The sequence below is a fragment of the Oryctolagus cuniculus genome, chromosome 16 (genome assembly GCF_051225735.1).
Source record: "Oryctolagus cuniculus isolate XC-2025 breed Fujian yellow rabbit chromosome 16, ASM5122573v1, whole genome shotgun sequence".
Taxonomy (NCBI): Eukaryota; Metazoa; Chordata; class Mammalia; order Lagomorpha; family Leporidae; genus Oryctolagus; species Oryctolagus cuniculus.
This window is the reverse complement of record NC_142882.1, coordinates 50,891,081-50,915,981: the sequence shown is the minus strand read 5'-3', so window position 1 is coordinate 50,915,981 and position 24,901 is coordinate 50,891,081. Positions and strand designations below refer to the sequence as shown.

The following is a 24,901-nucleotide window of genomic DNA, read 5'->3' as shown; positions in this document are numbered from 1 at the left end:
CACGCTCACGTATATAAATGGAAATATGCGCACCTTCAAAGCTGTCTTTGAACTGTGCTGACATTGGGCATACTGTACACAAGTTTGCGCCCCAGATGATTACTCTTAGGACTGCTGTAGTTAGAATACAAGACCTTCTGGGATTGTGGCCATCACCAAGACACTTGCTTCTGGGCCATGATGGAGGCTCAAGGTCAGGTCATTGAGCAGTATGTGTAGATGGGTAAGGAAGTGTAGACATGGCCAGTGTGTATTTTACGGAATCAGGTCCGGGTTCCCTGTCATTGACTGAAGTCAGAGCTACAGACATTAACAGTACCTTCAATCCGTGGAGCCTGTGGTGATGAAGAGAGGGAGGGAAGACAGTCCTTCTGAGCCAGCTGGTTGGTTTCCCTATCTAAAAGTAGCAGCGTCTTCCCCTTCCCAGTGCCCTCTCCTCCTGCCCCCTCTCTGCACAAAGGGCAAGCTAGGGTTTGGATATGGTTTGAGTTCACCACCCCCCACCTTCCCCCCGCCCAGAGCTGGGAGCTCCGTGCTCAGCATGGAGATCTCAAGAGACAGGGCCTGTGGGAGGGCCTTAGGTCACTGGGGGTGTGGCCTCCAAAGGGTGGCCAAGTCTGCCCCCTCTCCTGCCTTCAGCTTGCTGCTGTGCAGTGGCCTAACCTCCACCACATGCTCCCCTGGCGGTGCCGTTGACCATGAGACCCTCACCAGAAGATCAGCGGAAGAGACTGCCCACCCTGGAATTTTCAGCCTCCAACACTGTGAGCTGAATCAGCCTCCTTTGTTTCTAGGTATCCAGCCTGAGGCTTTCCATCACAGTAAGGAGGTCGGACTAAGGCAGTGCGCATCCTCGGAGGCTCGGCTGGCTGGAGCTGCTATTGATTTCTCTCAAGGAGCAGGGAAGGGGGAGGCATGAGCACCTTCCATACGCGGTAGCTTAGGACAAGAAGGATTGAACTACACATGGGCAAAGTGGACAGCGCGGGGAGGACCAGGGCACTGTCCCTGGGGCAGGGCAGCTTCTGGGGAGAAGGGTCTAGGCGCAAGCTCAGAGCCACTGGGCGTTTGCATGATGCTTCATCACGGAGATGGACAGAACCAGACCCACCTCCTCATTCTGCCTATAGCGTCTTTTTACTCATCCCTCAGCTGTTTGGGGTTGCAAGTTCTGTGAGTTTTTAAGAACGATGATTCTGCATCTTGTTCATTTTACTTAGAGTAAAATCTGTATTCTTTACAATAATAGAGCTTTTTACATTTTTTTTATTTTAATTTTATTCGAAAGACAGAGGGAGAGACACAGAGAGATCTTCCATCTTCTGGTTCACTTCCTGTATGCTTACATCAGCTGGGGCTGGGCCAGGCTGGAGTTCAAGAATGTAGAACTCTATCTGGGTCTCCCATGTGGTGTGGGCGGTGGGGACACAAGCACTTGGGCCATGATCTGCTGCCTCTCACAAGTAGAGTAACTGGGGCTCAAAGTAGGCACCCCGAAATGGGAAGCAGGCGTCTCAGCATCTTCACTGCTACGTCAAATGCCCACCCCAACCCAGATTCTTCACCTGTCACGTCAAGCCCCATTTTAACCATACCTCATTCCCCAGATCGTTCTAGCCCCGTGTTCCCTTCGCCACGCCCAGTGCATGCTCGCTCTGCACCTCTTGCACCTGCTCATCCTTTTCCTTAGAATGCCCTTCCCTGCACGTCCATGTGGCTTATCCCTTCCTTCCTTCTCTGCTCTGAGGTCACCTGACCACAATGGCATGTGGAGGTCCTGGGCAGGCAGCTGCGTGCAAAAAGTCCGTGTTAAAGAGCAGTTTCCAAAACGCAGAGTGGGTTCTTGAGCTGGTCCGAGGGATGAGGGCAGGGCTGGCTGACAGGAAGGAAGTGAACTCTGCTCCGGCAGAGGCCGAGGCCACGCAGCTCATCCAGGCTGGGAGTTGGCACAAGGGCTCAGGTGAGGATTCAGGAGCTGGGGCTGGATTTCCCTTATTTCTCGGCAGTGAGACCAGAAGTCAGTTTTGAGATCTTGGGCCTGGAGATCAGAACCAGGCTGGGGGCAGGTGTGAGTTGATACTGAGCTCAAGGGGCTTGGACAAAACCTTGGAAATCTCTGCTTCCTGTGGATGGGACTGTCCCAGAGGACAGGACACTGTGGAGCTGCCAGTAGAGGTCAGGTGGCTCCAGGTCTGAGTGGGGAAGGAGGTAGACCAGAAAGCTGGTCATAATATTTATTGTCCAGCATAGGCACAGCGCAGTCCAAAGCCATGTCTACTTGTCCTGATGTGGAATTTGGACAGCCCTGTGCTGGTACAGGGTCTGGAACGCCCTGGAGTGTCTCCCTGTATCTCCCCAGGTCCTGCTGCTTTGTGTGGGCCTTTGCAGAGAAGGGCCAAAGTCAGGCAGTGCTGGCAGTTGCTCTTGTGGGTAGGGAGAGCATTCTTCGAGAAGGGAAGCCTTGTCCTCAAAGTACAAGACCAACTTCTTCACTAAACAGGTATGGAAAGCAACACACCTCACATACAGAAAATCTTTCAAGTATCAGATTTGGTCTGAAATACTGGGATACTTCAAAACCCCCATGGAAATGGAATTAAGAGATAAATTTACCATGGTGCCAAAAAAAATTTCAAAATCCACGCATAGTTTTGCCATAATATGCATGTTCATGAACTCTTTGAAGACCCCTCGTTTGCTCGGATTTCAAAATGTTTTCGCACCAAGACAAATTCCTCTTTTCATCCCATTTTCCACTATAGCTGTAAAGGACCCTTGTGTTTCAGTGCTTCTAGGGAAGGCCAGGTTGTCCCCTTGGAAAGCCACTGGTTGGCCACACAAGGATTTCTCAGGCAGCTGCAAATTCCCAAGCTGTGAAGCTGCCCGGGTGTGCCATGCCCATCTAGGAGATGCGTTTAGGAAGGGAGGGGGGAGCAGGTGCATTGTACCATTCCCAAAGCAGCTAAAGGGTCTTTGGCCAGTTGAGGAAGAGAGAGAAGTCAGAGAAAGATCGAGGTGGAGTTACACACACACACACACACACACACACACACACAGAGTTTGATTATTTTGGCTAAAAGACTGATCCATTCATCTATGAATGATAGATCAAGTGCCCAAACCCCATACCAAATCTTTATTTATTTAGTTCAGGGTGTGGCCTGTTTTTTTGTTTGTTTGTTTTTTTAAAGGTCTCCAAGTAACTACTGGCTACCCTGCTCTTAACATTTGATTACCATCTGTGTGCCGGGCACTGTGATGGGCATGGGGCTACAAGATGGCACTGTGGGCACGGGATGGACCAGTCAATTCAATCATGGGGCACAAACTGAGGGTGTGTGACAGCTCTCCCAGTAGGATGTCAGGGTGATGGCTGGAAAAGGGAGAAATTCTATCAATCAACCAGGTTCTCTGCCTACACCATGCTAGGTTATCAGATTGATCTGCTTGTTCTGAATTGACACGGCTAAACTCGGCTTGGTTTTGCACTGCAGAGGGAGAGTCATCTGCTTGGGGAAGATTGCTGTAAGGGAGACTCCTGGGTCCCCACTCAGACCGCCCAGGTCAGAGCATCCGTGCCCTGCATTCTTCCCAAGCAGTGGTTCTAACCTTAGCTGCACGCCAGAATCACCCGGGCTGGGCTGCTTGGTAGCCCAGGCTGCTAGAATCTCCAAATGGGGGCAGGGGGAACCAGGAATGCAGGCGCCAATGCTTCGTAATGTTCTCCAGGTGGTTCCAATGCACAGCCAAGGTTAAGAGCCATCAAGGTCAATTGCATGAAGGAGCCAGGCACCAGGACCTTGTAAAAGCCTCCAGCGGATTCTAACCTGCAGCTGCCACAGCGCACTCTCTCCATGCTTTTGTCTATGCAAGGGGCAGGTGAGCATTCTTTGTGAGCTCCTGGAGCCGTTTGCTGAAGCAGCGTTTCACGGTGAGGTTTTGCACAGTGAAGAACCGGGCGGACAGGCAACAGGACCCACAGCTGTTGATGGAGCTAGCCCAGCCAGCTGTTGATGGAGCTAGCCCAGCAGGCAGGGAGGGAGTCCCGGCTGCTCAGACCCCCAGGCCCTCATGTTCTTGACTGTACCTTGTGGTGACTGGGATGGCTTCTGCACCTCCTCCCAGATCTTTCCCAGGTGCACCCTATCTCTCTTCTCTCTGTCTCTGTCCCCTTCCCTCTGCCAGAGCTCACTGCTGCCCGTGTTTTGTCCCATGGGCCTTGTGTGGGAGAACCGGCTATTCTAATCACTCAGTCCCTACTCACTTGCATGGACGAACTCACGAGCTTTGTTTTCTCCAGAAAACTCGTTTTAGCGGGAGTTCTGGAAAGAATTCCTTAAGCCAGATAAGACTAAAACTTCCCTCTGAACCCAGCTTTAGTGTAGAATCTTTTTTTTTTTTAAGATTTATTTTTCATTTATTTGAAGGGCAAAGTGATGAAGAGAGAGAGAGAGATTCTTTATCCACTGGTTTACTTCTCAAATAGCCATAGCAGCCAGGGCTAGGATGAAACCAGGAGCCAGGGGCTTCATCTGGGTCTCCCACATGGGTGGCAACAGCCTAAGCACTTGGACCATTATCTGCTGCTTTCCCAGGCCAGGACTAGAACTGGCACTCAGATATGGGATGCCAGTGTCACAAGCAGAGACGTTTTAAAAAGATTTTATTTTTATTTGTTTGAAAGACTGAGTCACACACAGACACACAGACACACAGACACAGAAATATCTTTCATCTGTTGGTTCATACCCCTAATAGCCACAATGGCCAGGGCTGGGCCAGGCCTGAGTCAGGAACCCAAAACTGCATCTGGGTCTCCCACATGGGTGGCAGGGGCCTAAGTAGTCATGCCATCTTCTCCTATCTTCCCCCGGTGCATTAGCCGAGAACTGGACTGGAAGTGGAGCAGCCGGGACTCCAAATGGCACTCTGATTTGGGATGCTGTGCCACGATGCTGTCCCCGTGGGAGCTGCTGTAAGTGGAGGAATATCCATCACACACCCTCACTGCCTGACTTCTTCATCCTCTAACTTAGTCTGTCCTGTCCACACCCACTGCCTGCAGCAGGACTCACGGGATGGAGCCATGAAGACAGTTTTATTTTTGTTCCCCACTGTCCCTTCCGATCTGTTCAATGGGCTTGTTTTTCTCCTGCTTCAGAGCAGAACCACAGCATTCATGGGCATCCTCAGATCACAACAAAATTCCTCCAGTCCTTTTGTCCCAAGCAGTTGCATGGTAGATGTGAGCATTTCACTCCTGCAGTGGTCCGGGAAGGAGCCAAGATTGGTGGCTTCGTTCTTCCCATGTCTGGCCTTTCTAGTCATCTGTGAGCTGGACCTGCTGGACCACATTTCCTGAACCCTCAAGGTTGCAGCAGAAGGAAGGTAGGGGATAGGCGCGTTCATCCCCAGACCAATCGTTTGCAGGTGCTTTCGTTGGTTCTCTGTGATTCCTGAATGCACCCTGTGTGACCTCGTACCCCCACTTTGGCTGGCCTCTCCTGGCCGCCCCTCAACATCTGCTGGTGTTGTGTCCCCGAACCCCTAACCCCTTACTCCCGCTTCCCACCTTCTTGGACCCACAAGCTAACAATCCTACCACAATTGCCTCATGACACCCACAGGGACTCATGCGCCTTGGACTTGCCCCTAGAAAGCTATTTCCTATGTACACGTGTTTCCTCTGTTCCTGCAGACAACATCACCCCATCCCGTCACCCACAGGCACCAGTCCTTGGGTCCCTTCAGGGAACACAGGTTTGTCTTTCTGAGTTACGGCCAGAGCTATGGGGTGGGGGTGCTGCAGGCATGCCGGCTTTCCCCCAAAGACATGATGTTTTAATTTAATTATTTTAATATATTTGAAAGGCGGGGTGGCGGGGGAGGGGAGGAAGGGAGGGAGAGAAGGAGAATAGGAGAGAAGGAGAGGAATCTTCCACCCACTGTCCACCCACTGGTTCACTACCCAGATGAACCCAATAGCCAGGGAGGGCAAGGTCAAAGCCAGGAGAACTCAGTCTGGATTTCGCATGTGGGTGACAGGAACCCAACTACCTGAGCTACCACCTGCTGCCTCCCAGCCTGTGCATCAACAGGAAACAGGATTGGAAACGGAGGATCCAGGACTCGAACCAGGCACTGTGATACGGGTGGTGGGCAGCCCACATGGTGGCTTAACCGCTGGACCCAACCCTTGCCCCTCAAAAAATGATCCTTAAAAATCTCTTGACTCTGTCCCTCTTGATGTGAGCCTGGGAGTAACCCAGCTGGTGCTGAGCGACCTGTTTCAAACGCTGCATGCTTACCCATCTCACAGCTGTCATCAACGCACTGACTCTCTGGCATGGATCGGTGTCCCCAGTGAAACTTCCAGTGTAACCCTTGAGCCCCTGCTATGGCCTGGCTTCCCCAGCCATAGCTGATGAGACCAGGACAACTCCCAGCTCGAGGGCCGCCAGCTGGTTGGTTGACCAAGGACCTATGATTTGGGTTTTCTAGCTGAAAACAAATATACGAGGTTGAGCAAATGCAAGTGCGTGAATGTGAGCAGGGCGGTGCACTGCCACCAACAGGAGGTGGGGACCTGAGCCAGGGAGTCGCCCCGCATCAGGACCGGGGCCTTGCTGGGGGGAGGAAGCCAGGGCAGCAAGCAAGTGAAACTGGCGGAGGGAGATGATGGCCATTAGTTCAGAGGCACACAGAGGAGGGAGGTCACATGGAGGCTGGGGGAAGACCGAGGGCCTCGGGGTTCCTGGTAGCCTGCCGGGCCTTGGGCCCCTCGGCCTCCATGAGTTTGCCTGTGACATTTCTTTCATTGCATCCTCTGTGCTTGGGCCCGAATGAGCAGACTTCTTTTTCTTTTCATTTTTTATTGTGGTGTGTTTTTAAAATTTATTCATTTTTTATTGGTAATTGATGCTTAATTATACATACTTAGGGGGTCCAGGGTGAAATTTCAATATGTGTGTTACAACGATATGTAATGATCAAATTGGCGTAACTGGTATATCCTTCATGGCAAGCATACGTCATCATACTCTGTGTTGGAACATTCAAAATCCTCTCTGCTAGCCGTGCTGAAATGTACAACTAATTGTTGGCAAGCATAGTTACCATACCGTGCTATAGAACATCAGAGTAGTTCCTCCTACCTGCCTGCACCCCTGTACCCCTTAACTATCCATTCTCCCATCCAGCCGTCTCTCATCCACTATTCTCTCCCTCTGATAACCACACTGCTTCTGCTTATGAGGGAGAACGTGCAATATTTGACTTTCTGGGCCTGGCCCGTTTCACTTAACATCACACCTTTCAGTGCCTCCCTGTTGCCACAAATGGCAGGATCTTGTGATTTTTTACGGCTGAGTAATATTCCATCTTGTGTGCATAGCCCATTGCCTTTATCCATTCACCTGCCCGTCGACATCGAGGCTTATCCCATATTTTGGTTGTTGTGAATAGTTCCCTGATAAATATGGGTGAGCAGATGTTTCTTTGATGTACAATTTCAGTTCCTTTGCATGTATGTCCGGTGATGGAGTGGCACTAATGGAACACGGTAGTTCCAGTGTTTTGAGGAAGCTCCAACTGTTTTTCATAACGACTGTACTAATTTATATTTCCACCAACAGGATAATTGTGTTTCCTCTTTTTCTCTACATTCTTGCAAAATTTGCTACTTTGGGATTTTTTAAAAAGATATAATAGTCATTCTAACAGGAATAAGATGATATCTCACAGTAGTCTTGATTTGCATTTTTCTAACAATTAGTGATGTTAGCATTATTTCATGTCCTTGATGGCCAATTGTATTTCTGCTTTTGAGAAATGTCTATTCATATCATTTCCCCCATTTTAAATAGAACTGTTTGTTTCTCTGCTGTTGAATTCCTTATGTCTTCTGGATATTAATCTCTTGTCAGAGGCAGAGTTTGCAAATATTTTCTCCCATTCTCTTAACTCCATTGATTGTCTGCTGTGCAGAAGTTTTTAGATTGATATAAAATCCCATTGGTCAATTTTTGCTTTTATTGCCTACGCTTTTGGAGACATATCCAAAAATCCTCTCCCAGCTCAATGTCCTGATGTAATCCAATGTCCTAAGCTATCTTCTAGTAACAGGCTTCTGTTTCTTGCAACCCCAACAGACTAGAACCTGAAGCAAGTAAAATTGCAGGTGCCTTGGGTAACGAACTCTGAACCATTTCTTTGCATTTCCTCCCCTGCCCCTAGCAGATGTGTTAAATTCTGCAGCAGATCAGCCGCTCTGGACAATGGCTTGGGTCACAAACGCACTGCGGGCCAGACTGGCATGTCAGGCTAGCCCAGCCTGGGTTTCTTCTAGGGTTTGAATGCCCCCCTGCTGGAGCTGGCTCCCAGGAAACCCCATGCCTTGTTTTCGCTGTTACTTCCCAGGTTTGGGGAAATCTGAGAGTGTTAAACCAACATGTACCAACGTTCTTTGCCTGGTGTGGGAAGTGGTTCTCAGGACAGCGCCGTCCTGGGGATTCCCCTGATGTGCTGTGCACACTCTCAGTGCTCAGTTCTTCCTCCCCACCTCTCCTCCCTGCCCCCAAGCCAAGTAAAATCAGAAGCTCTGAGCCTGGGCAGTGTGGGCTGGGTAACAATCTCCAAACTTCCCACGAGATGTGCATGCTCTGCTCCAGGGATCCAGGCTGAAGGAGGTCCCCTCTACCCTGTAGACCGTCTCCTCCAAAAGCATGTGGCCACTGCCCACTGAGGAGCAGGGACAAGAAAGATGGGGAAGTGGCCACTGATGGGTCAGGCGGGGTCACCCATGGAGAGGACGCACCTACACGAGCCTGCCCCACTGCGAATGACGGCAAGTGTAGGGGAGCGATGGAAGAGCCGAGGGCATTCATTGCTTGTAACCTGAGAGATGACTGTTCTTCCTGGCTCCAGGAGCGATCTTGGGGAGATGCAGAACTGCTCTGAGGGACTCACGGTTGGCCCTGGGCCTCCTCTTTGGGTGCCCCACTGACATTCACCCAACGTAGAGTGATACGAGAAGTTTCCAGGTTGTAAATATCTATAATGGTAGATACCTGTGCTAGTTCTGTAAGGCGTGCTCATTAAATCACCCAAGGAAGTATCTGACGCTATCCTGGGAAGGGCAAGAATCATGTTTACTGCCTAGAAATAAAGGCCTGGCTCATCATAGCTGGCCAATAATGTTCTTTGGAGAAAAGCAGCCACCAGGTCGCCCAGCTCAGCTGCATGAGAAGGAGGCCACTGATCCTGCAGGCGGTGGCTTCCTGCGGTACCTGCCACTCTGCTGTCCCGGGGGCTCCAGGTACAGAGCTGGCAGCTTGGAGGAAAGCTGGCTTCTCCTCTGCCTCTCTGTGACCAGGGCAGTTTATTAACCCCAGAGTGTGATCGTGAGGCAAGAATTCACTAAGCTGAAAATGCCGTGGTTGTAACCATAGCTTGGCAAGCAATGAAATCTGCCTTGGGTTTAGTGTTTGGGTTTTTTTCCTGATTACACCTTAAGATATTGAATATTTTCCAAATGACTATGGTCTGATTGTTTGTGTTCCCTCAAAATTTCCTGTTGAGGGGTCAGCATTGTAACACAGTGGGATAAGTCACCACCTACAATGCTGGCATCCCCTATGGACACCGATTCGGTTCCTGGCTGTTCCACTTCCTATCCAGCTCCCTGATAGTGCACCTGAGAAAGCAGCAGAAGATGACCCAAGTGCTTGGGCCCCTTCCACGCACATGGGAGACCCAGATGAAGCTCCTGGCTGCTGGCTTTGACCTGGTGCAGCCCTAGCCATTTTGGGCATTTGGGGAGCAGACCAGCAAATAGAAGACTTCTGTCTCTTTCTCTGCCTCTCCTTCTCTCTCTCTAACTCTGCCTTTCAAATAAATAAGTAAATCTTTACCCCAAAATTCCATACTGAAACCTATTCATGAATGCAATGGGCATGGGAGGCAGGGTCTTTGGGGAGTGATGAGGTCACAAGGGCAGAACCTTCACAGATGAGATCAGGACCTTATTAAAAGGACCCTAGATAGGACAGCCACCCTGGCCCCTCCACCACGCAGGGACATAGCTCAAAGCCCCCATCTCTGCAGCTGAAAGCAGGCCCTCGGGGCACACTGAATCTTCCCATGCCTTGACCTTGGCCTTCCCGTCTTCCAGCACCATGACAAGTAGACTTCTGTTGTTTGCCCATGGTGATTTGCCGTGGCAGCTGGTGCAGCCAAGCCTGCCAGCCCCACAGGTGGGAAAGAAGAGCATGATTTGGGCTGGGTGGGACTTGGAGGGCCCAGGTACAGATGTTTTCTAGACCCTGCAGTGCTCACTTGCACATTTTCCCGGCAACCGAAATGCAAAACCTAAAAACCTAAAACAAAACCTAAAAACAAACACTGGCATGGACACGTGTGCCCCAGCCTACCTCTCAAAGCTGGTGAGAGCGCCCCACCACCACCAAGAAACTGGCTTCACTCAGAAAAGAGCTGAAGGCAAGAGAGACCTAGGACAGCACGCTGTACTCCCACCCCCAAAACTCAATCAGTGGTGAAGACAGCCTGCCTCCATTAGCGTTATGTGCCGGGCAGTGGACGCATTTGAACCAGTAACTGGCCCGACCTTCCTAACAACCCCAGGACGGAGGGACGCTGATCCTCACTGCACAGGTAAGGGGGCTTGAGGAACAGAGAGGTCAGGAAACTTGCCAGGTGTCTTCCAGGAGGAAAGTGGCAGAACCAGCTTTTGGATGTAGGCAGAATGGTTTTAGAGGCCAAATTCATAACCATTGAAGGAAACAGAAAGGGTTTGGAGGGGGAAGCACAGCCCTGATTGACAGCAGGTGCACTGCCGTCCATCTCTCTGCTAGGTGTCTCTAGTTGACCTCTGCGAGGCCCAGCAGACCACAATGACCTCCCCGGCCAGGTCAGACCCAGAATCTGACTGGCTCCACAAAGATCAGCTTCCCACATGCAGCTGACCACGGAGAACACGCGGGGAACTGCTCCTGCGCTCCCTGGGAACTAGGAGTTTGCATGAGCCCCGCCCATCGCAGCAGGTGTTTCTAATGGCCAGGCAGGCTGCGGTGCCGATGCCTCAACTAAGTCAAGGTGTTGCCAAGTACAGCATAGGTCAGAGCGGGCCTCGGGTCATGGAGACAGGCCCAAGACGAATCAGCCAGCAGTACTCTGTGCATGGAAGGTTTATTTTACAACCAGCACGGAGGGGTGTGCACCTGGGTACCTGGTAAACATCTGGTCATCAGCTTTCCCCAGTCTCCTTGCTTCAACAATAGGACTGGGGTCCCTCTAGAAACATATTTTATTTTATGCAATTAATACATGCAGAAACTGCATAGCAATGGAAAGAACAGAGGCAGGCATTGTGGGACATAGAGCAAAGCCACACTTAGGATGCCCGCATCTCATATCTGTGCACTGGCTGGAGTCCTGGCTGCTCCACTTCTCCTCCAGCTCCCCGCTATTGAACCTGGGAAAGCAGCAGGTGATGATCTAAGTGCTTGGACCCCTGCTGGGCATGTGCGAGACCTGGATGGATTTCCAGGCTCCTGACTTCAGCCTGGCACAGCCCCAACTGTTGCAGCCATTTGGGAAGTGAACCAGAGGATGAAAGATCTATCTCTTCCTCTCTCTCTCTGTAACTCTGCCTTTGAAATAAATTAATAGAATAAACATATTTTTTTTAAAAATTAAAAAGTCATCTTAAAAGTATTTTTTTTACATAAAGAAAAGGGTTTGGCATTGTGGCACAGCAGATTAAGCCACATTGCCAGCATCCCATATGGGAGCCACTTCAAGTCCTGGTTGTTCCACTTCCAATCCAGCTCCCTGCTAATGTGCCTAAAACAGTAACAGAAGGTGGTCCAAGGACTTGGACCCCTGCCACCCCCATGGGAGACCCAGATGGAGTTCCAAGTTCCTGGCTTTGGCCTGGCTTAGCCCCAGCCATCACAGTCATTTGAGAATGAATCTCTCTCTCTCTCTAACTCTGTCTTTCATGTAAGTAAATACATCTTTAATAAAACATGGAGAAAAGAAGAAAATAAAAGTCTCGGATTTCCCACCGTCCAGAGCTATTCTGTAATCACTTGGGTTTACGGAACACTTCCTGCAAGATCAACTTCCTGCCATCGCTGCCATTTGCCCATCTGTGGCCTCACTGAGTGAGGCACCAGCCAGATACCTCATTCTCTCAGTCAGGCGGGGTTGCCAGAGCTTGAAACCCAGGGCCTCTGTCCAGTGAGCTGGGGGAGCGTCGGCAGGTGTGTAGGACCCACTGACACCTGAGCGGTGAATGACTTTCTTTGCTGGAGCAGTACCGCTGGTTGCCAACACTGCTGCGCCATTAGCAGCCTCACAACCATTAGCAGCAGTCCAGAGTGCCAGGACGCAGCCAAGAACCTGAGAGACCACCTGATGGCCCCTGGGGCACATGGGACTAAGCTCAGGAAGGTGACTGTGCAGCCCAGCAGTCTCTCTGCCCTATTGCAAGTCCTGTGTCCCCGAAACGGGACAGTGGCTCTGGAGAAGGACTCAGGTGATGCCTGCGGGACCTGAGTGATGAACAGGCTACAACAAAGCAGATGGCAAAGCTCAGCGGAGCTTGGCTTGCTGTGAATCCTCCGTGACTGGCTCTCCCATCGGTGCGATCTGACTGTGGCTTCGTTGAAAGAAACCCAGCCAACGGGCTCAGCAGTGACTGCATTCCTGTGTCCCTTCTTCCCTTTTGTACTTTCTCTCTCTCTGCAATGCTGCCGGTTAGGTTTTATCAAGCCCAAGCTTGCCGTTTCGGAGTATGCTAATAATGGCTATTTTGATAGCTTTACTTAAAAATATTTGTAGTATACTCTAGGTGTTGGAAAACTTTTTCTACAAGGTCAGAGAATTAGTGCTTTAGGTTTTGTGGGCCACAAAGTATCTGTTGCAACCACTCAACTCTGCCATTGTCCCACAAGTACTGTAAACAATACATACATAGTATGTAAACATACTATGAGTATGATTGTGTGCTAATAAAACTTTACTTATAGAAATGGACAGAGGGCCAAGACCCTGCTCTATGGAAAACTCTCAGCCTATCTAAAACGTCTTAATTATTTGGTAATATGTCTGAAATAAAACCCCTGAATCTCTAGGGTATGTAATCAGATCTTGTCGTTTTAACAATTTTACTTAGTTTTAAAAACTTTATGGTTTTTTTTTCTGCTTTCTAATGATGTCCAGAATCATGTTCTTGCCAAATGTATGTCTATGACTCCCTGTGGCTATACCCATAACATGCGAGTATTTAAGCTCAGATTACACAGTGCACCCGTCAAAGACGTTCAAATGGATGAAAGTTAGATTATCCAACTGCCATACAAAAAATTTCCACCTTTAAGTAGAAAATACTCTCAAAATATCCAGTGCTTTGTAGGAATATATTATGCTTGCTTTCTGTATTTGTCTGTGGAAAAAAAAAAATCTCTCCAAGGCGTAATGCCCTAAAATAACAAGACTTACTCAGCTCTTGGGTCTGAGGACCGCCTGGGCGGTTCTTTTGTTCTGTCCAAGTATGAAACAGACTGGGCTTACTCATGGTCTGCAGCCTGCCGGCCAGTCTGCTGGGAGCAGCTACTCTGGGATGACCTTCCTCATGGGGCAGGTGGTTGGAGGCTGACAGTTAGGGCAGTGGCAGTGGAGAGGGAGGTGCTGGGTCTTGCGTCTCTCATTCCCCCACAAGCCCCCCAGGAGCACTTACGTTGCCGGTCCACAGGCCAAAGAGAAAAACCAGATACGTGGAAGCCTCTCAAGGTGGGGCCTGGGCCCGAGACTCCTACTCCTGCACTTTCCTGCATTCTGTTGGCCTGAGCTAGTCGACAGCCCGGCCCATGTTCAAACAGTGGGGAAGTACATTGCACCTCTCAATGGCAGTACTGCCATTCAACACAGAAAGAGCACGGATCCAGGAGGGTTGGACGATTGTGGCCACACCTACCATCAACCCAGGACAGCTTCTAAGAGAATGGGTAAGAAGAGGACAAGGGGCTGGCATTGTGGCACAGCTGGTTAAACCTGTGCCTGGGGATGCCAGCATCCCGTATGAGCCCCAGTACCAATCCTGGCAGCTCCACTTCCAACCCAGCTCCCTGCGAACGCACCCATGAAAGCAGCAGAAGATATCTCAAGAACTCGCGCCCCTGCCACCCATGTGGGAGACCCAGATGGGGTTCCAGGTTCCTGGCTTTGGACTGGACCAGCCCTGGCTGTTATAGCTATTTGGGGAGTGAACCAACACAGAGAGAGGTCTCTCTCTCTCTCTAACTCTGCCTTTCAAATAAATAAATCAATCTTTAAAAAAAATAAGTAAAAATAAAGATAGGACAGGAAACTTGTTGGCAGCACCATTCACATTGATGAGATTAAAACAAATCCGGGGCCGGCCCCGTAGTTCACTTGGCTAATCCTCCGCCTGCGGCGCCGGCATCCCATATGGGCATAAGGTACTAGTCCCAGTTGCTCCTCTTCCAGTCCAGCTCTCTGCTGTGGCCTGGGAGTGCAGTGGAGGATGGCCCAAGTGCTTGGGCCCTGCACCCGCATGGGAGACCTGGAGGAAGCACCTGGTTCCTGGCTTCGGATCAGCGCAGTGCGCCAGCTGTAGCAGCCATTTGGGTGGTGAACCAACAGAAGGAAGACCTTTCTCTCTCTCTTTCTCTTTCTCTCTCTCTCTAACTCTGTCAAATAAGTAAAAAAAAAAAAAAAAAAAAAAACAAAAAAAAAAAAACCCACACGCACGGAAGCCTTTTTTTTTTTTTTTTTTTTTTTTTTTTTTTTGACAGGCAGAGTGGACAGTGAGAGAGAGAGAGACAGAGAGAAAGGTCTTCCTTTTGCCGTTGGTTCACCCTCCAATGGCTGCCACGGCTGGCACGCTGCAGCCAGCGCACCGTGCTGATCCAAAGGCAGGAGCCAGGTGCTTCTCCTGGTCTCCCATGGGGTGCAGGGCCCAAGCACTTGGGCCATCCTTCACTGCACTCCCTGGCCACAGCAGAGAGCTGGCCTGGAAGAGGGGCAACCGGGACAGAATCCGGCGCCCCGACTGGGACTAGAACCCGGTGTGCCGGCGCCGCAAGGCGGAGGATTAGCCCAGTGAGCCGCGGCGCTGGCAGGAAGCCCCTTCTTATTGTCGAACAAATGCAAGCCATATCTCAGTTTCTAATTCTGGCCACCTCCCCAGCCTGTCCAAATTCCTACATTCTTCCCACCGTGTGTAATCGTGCTCTTAGGAAAGCTCTGAGTATGAACCTCAGACTGTCAAAAGAGAAATTAGGATGTTTTTCTCTGATTAACAAGAATTCTTTTCATTTTTAACAGAAGGTTTCATTATGGAGTTTCTGGAAACAGGTACCTCTCTGTTCATCATGAAACTTATCTCAGACAAACTTGATGTGGAAGTCTTCCGGACGCTCCCATGAAGTGGGCATGGGTGCATTCATTTTTCACCAGGCTCTGCATAGCACCTCCAGCCGTGGTCCCCAGTAAAAGAGAGAGGGAGAGGGAGTGGGCACACTCCCTCCACCCCGTGTCGGCCTCTTTTATGAGGTAGGGGGGTGTTGCCTTCATAGGCCTGAAACCACCTGAGAATTTTCTGATGCCTTTTCAGGAGCTTAAGATCCCCATTTCCATGGATAAAGTGTGCGTGTTGGCAGAGGGAGTGTTCTGATGGACAAGCAGATGGATAGAATTACCCCTGGGGACCCGCAGCAGCTTCCAGCTCGCACAGGCCTCATCTAGCTCCTTGGGTAGGCCACATCCCAATCACGGGAAACAGGACACCTGCGCTTTCTCCCAGGCCGTCTCACCTGTTACAAGAGCAGACTAAGTTTTTTTTTTTTTTTTTGGTCACTGTGCGTGTTGATATGAAAATGCCAAGTCTGCACTAACATTACCCTCTCTTGTTCTTCTTGGGAGGGAGACATCGCACAGGAGGGCTGGCAGAGAGCGCTGGACAGACGCTCGGAGCTGTGAGCCGTGGCCTCAGCAAGATGGCAACAGTACTGGAAAGAACAGTAGGCTTGGAGCCAGAAGATCTGGGTTTGGATCTCATGGACCAATGCTCCCTTAGTCCCGACACACCACGCCACTCTCCTTGGCCTCAGGTCGTTGGGGTGGACACTTCCTGTGGCTGTCTGATTCTACTCGTTGTGCGGCTTCTCTGGGTCTTGGGTTCCTCATCTGTAAGTAAGGCTGATGATTTCTGCATGGCCAATTTCTCCGGAAGACAAAGACCAATGAAATCATCCCGGGTGAGTTCACGGTCAAGCTCAACGATTGGACGTTAGGACTTTCTTCTAAATAAATAAGGTATAACTAGGTTTATATTCACAATTTCAATTTCTTTTTCCTGAAAATGGTCTTCAAAACCTGAATGTGCCTCCAGAGAGAATGAAAAAGTACATTATATGGCTCTAAAGGTTAGAATTAGGAATCCAGGTGTAAGTGTTTGAAGGCTTTTAGCTCTAACTAAATAGAAATATGTGGGGAACAAGTAGACTAGTCTTAACTATGATTCACACTTTAGTGTGATTGAGTTATAGCTTTTCCTGAGGGTAGAGTCTAATAGATAGGAAGAGAGGAGAAAGCTTACAGACAGATATGTTAGGGCCCAGAGCTGTGGCACAGTAGGTTAATCCTCCACCTGCAGTGCAGGCATCCCCTATGGGCACATGTTCGAGTCCCGGCTGCTCCACTTCCAATCCAGCTCTCTGCTGTGGCCTGGGAAAGCAGTAGAAGATGGCCCAAGTCCTTGGGCCCCTGCACCCATGTGGAAGACCTGGAGGAAGCTCCTGGCTCTTGGCTTTGGATCGGCCCAGCTCCGACTGTTGCAGCCATCTGGGGAGTGAACCAGTGGATGGAAGACCTTTCTCTCCCTGTCTCTCCCTCTCACTGTCTGTAACTCTACCTCTCAAATAAATAAAATCTTTTTTAAAAAAAAGTCAGAGATGTTAGAATCTTATATCTTAGAGTGGGAGAAAACTCAGAAAGAAAAAACAGGATGAGAAATATAAGCTATGAGGGCCCATGTTAGGGCACAGGGGTTAATCCAGCTGTGATGCCAATATCCCATCTTAGAGCACCTGTTTGAACCCCAGCTGCTCCACTTCTGATCCAGCTCCCTGCTAATGGCCTGGCAAAGCAGTAGAAGATGGCCCAAGTGTTTGGCCCTGGCCACCCATGTGGTAGATCCAGATGGAGTTCCTGGCTCCTGGCTCCTTTTGGGTAGTGAACCAACAAAAGAAAGATTTCTGTCTTGCTCCCTCTCTCCTCTGTCCTGAGTACCAACACACATACCTGAGAGACCCTCTCTCCCAAGGAGGTGACCACACATGGTGTGTCTTTCCACAGTGTCAGATCTGTCACACACACACATATGCACACACACACATGCACGCACACACAAATCACTCACAGCAATGCACAGGGCTAGTCACTGATGCATGTCCCTCAGATCAGGGGAGGAGGAGAGGAAGGGGTGTGAGAGTGGAGGCTGTCGTCTGGGAGGCTGCGGTCATGGGGCAGGCAGGCGTCAAGGCAGTCGAGGGTGCTGCAGAGTCCCTGGGGCAGAGCACGTCACGCAACTACCAGCTGCTGAAGGGGGGTGCCTGTGTGCCATTGTGCCAGCTTTGTCTGGTGCACTGAGCTGAAGTTCCTCCTTTTATGGGCCACGTTAGGTAGAGTTGTCACTTTATCCTCAAGTCAATGAGTCTTTATTTCGCCTGATATCTATCTCCTTTGGGCCATTTCTTGGACCCAAGTCCTGGATCTGTGTGTTTGATTGACCAATCCTCCACCAATGCCATTTGGCTTAGAGCTGCTCCATTTCACATTTCAAAATGGAGTCACTTTGGTCAATCTTGTTCATGCCCCATACACTGTCACTCTGTCTTTCAAACAAATAAAAATAAACCTTAAAAAAAAAAACCCTACACAGTAAGCAATGACCAAGCAAAAAAAGAGTAGCAGCCCTAGTTCTGGTACAGAGTTCTGGGTATCTTTAGGACCTGAGACACAAAGAAATACTTAGACAATCAGCACAACATGATGGAACATTTATCATTGGGTGGCAGAAACATGTTAATTTCCTTTTCTGTGCATACTTTTCTTTTCCTCCAATTATACAGCTGACACGAATCCTCAGAATCAGAAAAATTTCTCTAACCTTCCAGGAAGTTTCCATATCTCAAAGTCAGGAGCAGAGACAGCACCTCGCACTGTAGGACCCAAGCTAGGCTGCATTGCTCCAGGCTTAGATACCGTTTCAAAAGGAAGCCTTTTCTACTGGCTGGTTTCCTATTTCCAGACAAACACACCTATTTGAAAGAAGCATTTTCCTCCTTGAAGCTGATTCGGGCTACATAAAATGTTTTCAAGCTATGTAAAATTGAATCCAGTTGTCTTATAGAAGCTATTAAGAGAACATTAAGAGAGAACCTTTGCCCGAGTGCACTTGATGTAACTCAATTCAGTTCTCCAGCCATTATTTATTGAGTGCTAGTATGTGGGAGGTATAAAGATGAGTAAGCCTTGATCCCTGCCCTCAAAAAGCTCAAAGCCAAGTGACTGAGACAGGTGCAAAGACAAGAGCTGTCAAGCTGCCTGTGATAAGTGCTCTAGCCCTGTTAACTCCTGCCACCCCCAGCGTATCGGAGTCCCTGGGGGTTACAGCCATAATTTTGGAGAGCTCTTCAGATGTGAGGCAGCTTCTCTCTGCGGCTGTTCCCTCGTTATTGCCTGGCCCAATGCAAGCAGCAATCCAATCTCAACTCCCGGGTGCATACCCTGGGTTCTAAATCCTTGGCCCCCTTCTCGGCTCACCCTTGAACATCCCACCTCTAAGCTACCTGGACGGAAGGTCCTGGAAAACTTTGTCCACCTCTAACCCACCCCCAGCCTTGCGTGCTTGGCTCCTACTTAGCTCCAAGCAAAGAAGAGGAGTGGAATTGAAAACACCTGTCTGTAATTGGGCCCAGTGTTTCCCACTTGCCCCAAACATGTGCTGCCTCATCTTCCTCCGGCGAATAAAAGGAGTGGGGGAGTGAGCCGCTGGTTGGAAGATCTGCGCATGTGTGTGTGCTTTACAAGTAAAATAAGCCCATAAACATTCAGTAAGTAAAGATGGAGGCACAGAGCGAGGAGGGAGTAGGGGAGCAGAGATGAACCCCAACTGGGAAACGGGGAAAGGCTACCCAAGAAGGCTTCTTGGAGGAGAGGCCAGGAAGGTGGCTGTGATTTCTGAAGGTGAGGGCAACATTTCCGGTAGTGGGATCTCTGCGAGCAAAGGGCCAGAGGTGAGCAAATGCAAGATGGGTTGGAGGATGGGGGATTTGCAGTCTGCTGTGGGACAGGGGCTCAGGGGAGGGAACTAAAGGGGAGAAGATTGATAGGCAGCTGTTCCAAAAAGGGTCCTGCAGGCCTGTCTAAATTTATTCTTTGTGTAAAGGAGATACCCCAAAATATGGTTGAGGGGGAGCATTCCTGGGCTTGTGTGTTGGTTGCAAGTGTGCACAGGATCCCACGCTGAGCACCCCTGCATTGGGCCTTCTCAGAGTCTCGCCATCAAGGAGCTTGAGGCCAGTAGGTAAGCCCCGTAGAACAGAACATCACATGCAGAGGCGCATGCTCCCAGAGGAGAGCGCTAGTTTCCCCTTCTCCTACTTGCTGGCTCTAGGTAGAGCCGCCAAGCATTACCAAAAAAAAAAAAAAAAAAAAATCCCTCTGCGTGCAATAAGCATGTGAAGCCAGGAGCCCACACCGATCTGAAGCGTGTTGTGAAAAGCAGGCTTCCTATTACTGTGTTGTGAAACTGGCCTGTGGCTCTCGCTCCCTTAACTTTGGCCACAGGACTAAGGAAGCAGACGGGTGAGAGCATCCAGGGAAGGATCGTGCTACAGACATAATCCCTCCAGAGTTGTTCCGCGAATTGCCTTTGCTGATGCACACTGGGAACGCACCACTGCACCCGGTGACCTGGCAAATTGTCTGAGTTTAAAAATGTTTCAGTGCACAGCTTAAAAGCGTTTAACTGGTTTTTGTGAGTCAGGAAAAAGTGCGCGCGCACACACTCACACACAGAATGGCAATTCAGGTTGCAATAGCGTCTCTTTATAAGACACCGCCTCTAACCCAGGTTAGCGTCATTTAATGTTTATCTCCTACAGGGACAGAGATGTGGATGCCAGGTCAGGGGCGAATTTTAAAACAGACTTTAGCAATGAAAGAAAACAGGTCGTCAGTTTCTCCGGGAGGAATCTGAGTCCCTTGTGTCTGTTGGTGGTGGAAAAAGTTGAAGCCTTGAGTCTGTGAGTATGCGTGGCCTTGAATTGTTGTGGCTGCATCTCACACCTAGAGCAAGGGTGTTGGAAATCTATTTCGGACATGCGTGTCCGAGGGAACAAACAGAATTCTTAGCAATTTTGCCTCTAACTGCTGTGTGCTCTGTGTTCTTAGAATAGGCCAGGAGAGGTCAGAACACAGAGGCCAGTTCTCTGCTGGTGCCTTCACTGGGCATGGCAACCCCTAGCTGTGGTGTGGATGCGGATGTTGTACCCATTGGTCCAAGGCTGCATAGAATCCAGAGACTGGGGAGACGCTGGCCGTCCATGTGCATGGATGGTGGCGGGGCTGACCATCCTGCTGCCACAAAGAGCATGGGGCTTAGAGTCCAGGAGACAGGGAAAACCAAGAGCTTCTGAGAAGGCACAGAAGGTGAGCCCGATACAGGGAGGAGTGTGGATTGCACTGGCTTGTTATAGAGACCTGTACTTCTGGCCAGATGACGAAACAGCCTTGGGCAGGACAGAAAACTGCTTGCAACGTGTCTGTTGGTTGCATATCACTCCGTTTGAGCATTTATGCAGGGAACATAGTCTGAGAGGGTGGAGACGGGAAAGCACTGTGAGGGCCTTGCTCGGTGTCCTGTCTTGTCCTAAAGCAGCAGTGATTTGTCTGGGTCCCAAGCTCCCCCAGGGCCTTGCTCAGCTCAGGAGCTCCACCAGAGCAGGCCTAAGAGGCTGTTCCAGCGATGGCCTTGGCACTGGATTTTAATCAAGCAGCTGCTACCAGGGCCCACAGGAGAGGCACACACCAGGTGAACAGCACGCAGAGCTCACTCTGCAGGCGTGGTACAGTTTGCAGAAGGGGAGGCCCTTCTTGGCCTGATTGACTGACATGGAGGAGGGCTTGGGACTCAGCATCTCTGGGAGTGAACCTCACATCACCTCCATCAATCCCTTGCTCTAACACCGCTTCTTAAGGGGGCCCCTGGGAGCACCCTGATTTATTTATTTTTTTATTTGAGAGGCAAAGAGTCGATGAGACAGAGAGAGAGGGAGGGAGGGAGGGAGGGAGAGGGGACTCCTATCTACCAGTTCATTCTCCAAATGCCCTCAACTACAAAGACCCAACTGGCCTGGGGCAGAAGCCAAGAGCTAGGAACAAAATCCAGGTCTCCCTCACAGGTAGTGGAAACCCAACTGCGTGAGCCATAACCTGCTGCCTCCCAGGGTCTACACTGGCACAAAGTTGGAATCAGTAGCAGAGCTGAACTTCAAATCCAGGCCTCCAATGTGAGACTCCAGGATCCTGACCACCAGGCGAACACCTGCCCCTGAGCACCCTTTGTTTCAATTGCAGTACCCAATTCCCTTCTACTTTATGTCCATACTGGCTTCTTCTAACACAACATATAATACACTTAGTTTCATGGATGCTATTTAGGATCAGTGTCTACCCTCAGAATCTCAACTCTACTGGGCAGATTTTTGCTTGTTTGACTCACCATGGAGCTGGTTCTCTGTATCCATGGGGTCTGTGTCCAGGGATTCAACCAGCTGTGGATCAAAAAATTTTTTTTAAATTGTGTCTGTACAGACTTTTTCCTCTGCCATTATTCCCTAAACAGGACAGTACAACAGCAATTGGAGTAGCATTCACCTTGTCTTCAGTATTACAAGTAATCCAGAGATGATTTAAGGTGCACGGGAGGATGTTCCTAGGCTTGACACAGATTCTATGCTTGTAGCCCATCTTGTATACAGACTTGAGTACCTGCAGATGTTGGTGCCCATGGAGGTCTGGAACCAGCCTCCTTGGGAGTTCCAAGGGATGGCTCTACTAATGCATTGGTGTAGCCCAAGTTCCCACTGTACCTAACTGATGCAATAGCTGTAAGGGCAGCCTTGGGCTCCCAGGGTGCTGCTGATCTACACTGGACTGACCTGGGCTGGGCTCCCACCTGAGCAGGCTTCTGGATCGCATCTGAGCAAGCCTCTTGTTCTGCAGCCCCGGCCACTGCCACCTTCCCACCCATTCCCAGCCAAACACTGATCACGTGTTGGGAGCTGATGAAGGGCTCTGGGGCTGAATCTTAGAAAACTCTTTCTGGGAGGAGAGCAGAGACTTTAGTCTGATCACGGCACCTGGGATTTCGCAGGTGTTCAGTTCACGTGGATGGAGATGCAGTCTGGCTGACAACAAAATTAGAAGGTGTCCTTTCACCACGCAGGACGTGGCTCTACCTAACCCTGTCTCTCCAGACAGACACGTGTGGTGGCTGGGTGTGGGGCTGGGAGTGCCTTTTGATCCTTAGCACCAGTCTGTGCCCTGGCCTCTCTGTCTCTGTTCCTAAAATTCCTCCCTAATGAGTTGATTGCCCAAGCCCTTGCAGACGTCTGCCCTCCTTGCTGTCCTCACGTGCCATCTCTGAGTCAGCTTGGATTGGATCGTGCTCCTCCTTACTGATTGGTTCCCAGATCTCCACTATCAGAAACCGTATTTAACATCTCTCAGCTCTTCTCTGGGTTACCCTGGATAAGCAAGGGGAGGAAGGAAAAACAGGACACAAGGGCCAAGAAGTGGCCAAATGAGCCCAAACAGGTCATCGGGTCTGCTGGACCAACAGTCAAGACCTTCCCCTAGTGATTGGAGGTGGGTTCTACTTCCAAGAGCCAGCGGCTTACAACCAGGCAAGGTGAGGCATCGTGGTAGGAGCCCTTCATCCTGGCTTCCGTTCTGTGATCTGGCTTCCATTCTTTCCACCTTCCCCTCTTGCCTGGAGCTACTAGGAAGTGTAGAAAAAGTCCGGGCACTGCACAGAAACTCTCTATGACCATCAGGCAAGAGAGTTGGGGGAAGATCCCTCTTGCCAACCCAGATCCGTCCTCTGCAGCTCATACATGGGGACCTTGTGTTGCTCTATCTAGAAGAAAGTATTTTTGGGACCAGCCTTGTGGCACAGCCAATTAAGCTGATGCCTCTGATGCTTGCATCCCATAGGAGTGCCAGTTCGAGTCCTGGCTGCTCTGCTTCCAATCCAGCTCCCTGCTAATGCACCTGGGAAAGCAGTAGATGATGATCCAAGTGCTTGGGACCCTGCCACCCATGTGGGAAACTTGGATGGAATTCTTGGCGCCTAACTTCCGCTTGGCCCAGCCCCAGTTGTTGCAGCCATTTGGGAAGTGGATCAGTGAATGGAGGATCTCTCTCTCTCTCTCTCTCTCTCTCTCTCTCTCTCTCTCTCTCTCTGATTTTGCCCTTCCAATAAGTAAAATAAATCCTCCTTTCAGAAACCTAAAGCAGTACCTATAGTTTGGGAGCCAGCTCCGATGGCGCTGAATCAGAGTGGGGTACAGGAGAGGAAATTCGGGTTCTTTCAGTGGAGAACTTTCTCCAGTGCCAGGATTTGCTTGCTTCAGCACTTTGACCGCTGTGACCATCAGTGCCTCCAGGTCATTTGAGAGTGATGGCTTTGGGGACCCAGATCCCTGGATTAACTCCTAAGCAAGAAATGCATGTCCTTAGTGAGTGAGGGGAAGGAAGATGTGGGAGCTGAGTACCTGATATGGGAATGGGGTACCTGATGCAAATGGTTGCATCCTCTGTCTTTTTCTCAAGTTCCCTACCTTGCCAGGTCACTGCCCACACCACTGGCAGAGTGCACCCACTCCCACCCCCTACCTCTGCATGCACATTCTCTAGCCCCAAGAAAAAAGGAAAGGGAAGGGGCCGGTGCTGTAGCTCAGTGGGTTAACCGCCTGGCCTGAAGCACCAGCATCCCATATGGGCACTGGTTCTAGTCCCAGCTGCTCCTCTTCTGATCCAGCTCTCTGCTGTGGCCTGGGAAAGCAGTACAAGATGGACCAAGTCTTTGGCCCCTGCACCTGTGTGGGAGACCCAGAAGAAGCTCCTGGCTCCTGGCTTCAGATCGGTGCAGCTCCGGCCATTGCGACCATCTGGAGAGTGAACCATCAGATGGAAGGCCTCTCTCTCTCTCTCTCTCTCTCTGCCTCTCCTCTCTCTCTCTGCCTCTCCTCTCTCTGTGTAACTCTTTCAAATAAATAAATAAATCTTAAAAAAAAAAAGACAGGGTGTGGTCACCAACTCCAGCTGGAGTCACAGCTGTGACACGTGCAGTGCCATCACCTTCAACTTCTGAATCATCCAAAGGAGAAGAGATGGTGGCCTGCCACTCTGAAGCTGCCTCTGGGGACTGCCACTCATCCTACCCAGATCTTACAGTGCCAGGCTTGAGAGAGAATTCCTGCTCGGAGAACCCCTCCACCACTGGAAGCCTGCGTGGTCACCGTTTTCTCAGCCGAGGCCAGCATGGCTGGAATGGGAGGGGAGGATTCACAGGTAGGTGTGGCCAGTTTCATTCTCACCAGGGCCACAGTTCAGTGTAGCGTGCCCACTCAAAAATAGTGTAATCCCACTGATAACAAGGTTTACAAAGAAGAAACATGAGGGGACAAATGCTAGATGTTTTCATTGATGTTGGGTTTTCCATTGTGTCTAGCATGGGGAAGTTTAATGCTATACCGTGTGCTGGATTTTGGCCTGTGACTTG

General features: G+C 50.2%; 2 long non-coding RNA genes across 7 annotated transcripts in view; both read left to right on the top strand.

Annotated features, from left to right (window-relative positions):
* The window catches only part of LOC149121741 (uncharacterized), a 34,930-nt gene extending 17,937 nt beyond the window's left edge, over positions 1-16,993 (top strand). Inside the window, exons 3-5 of one of the 4 annotated variants that reach the window (XR_016222523.1) lie at positions 3,730-3,879; positions 15,662-15,800; positions 15,974-16,993. This is a non-coding gene — a long non-coding RNA (uncharacterized LOC149121741). The other 3 variants (XR_016222526.1, XR_016222524.1, XR_016222525.1) reach the window with 3 other exon arrangements.
* A 2,083-nt stretch (positions 16,994-19,076) lies between these two features.
* Positions 19,077-24,374, top strand: LOC149121740 (uncharacterized). 3 transcript variants are annotated; one of them, XR_016223203.1, is made up of 4 exons: positions 19,077-19,346; positions 20,217-20,357; positions 20,506-20,763; positions 24,158-24,374. It is a non-coding gene; the product is annotated as an uncharacterized LOC149121740 (long non-coding RNA). The 3 variants fall into 3 exon arrangements; XR_016223205.1 differs by lacking the exon at positions 20,506-20,763 and having other exon boundaries at positions 24,184-24,374; XR_016223204.1 differs by lacking the exon at positions 20,506-20,763.
* The last annotated feature ends 527 nt before the right edge of the window (positions 24,375-24,901 follow it).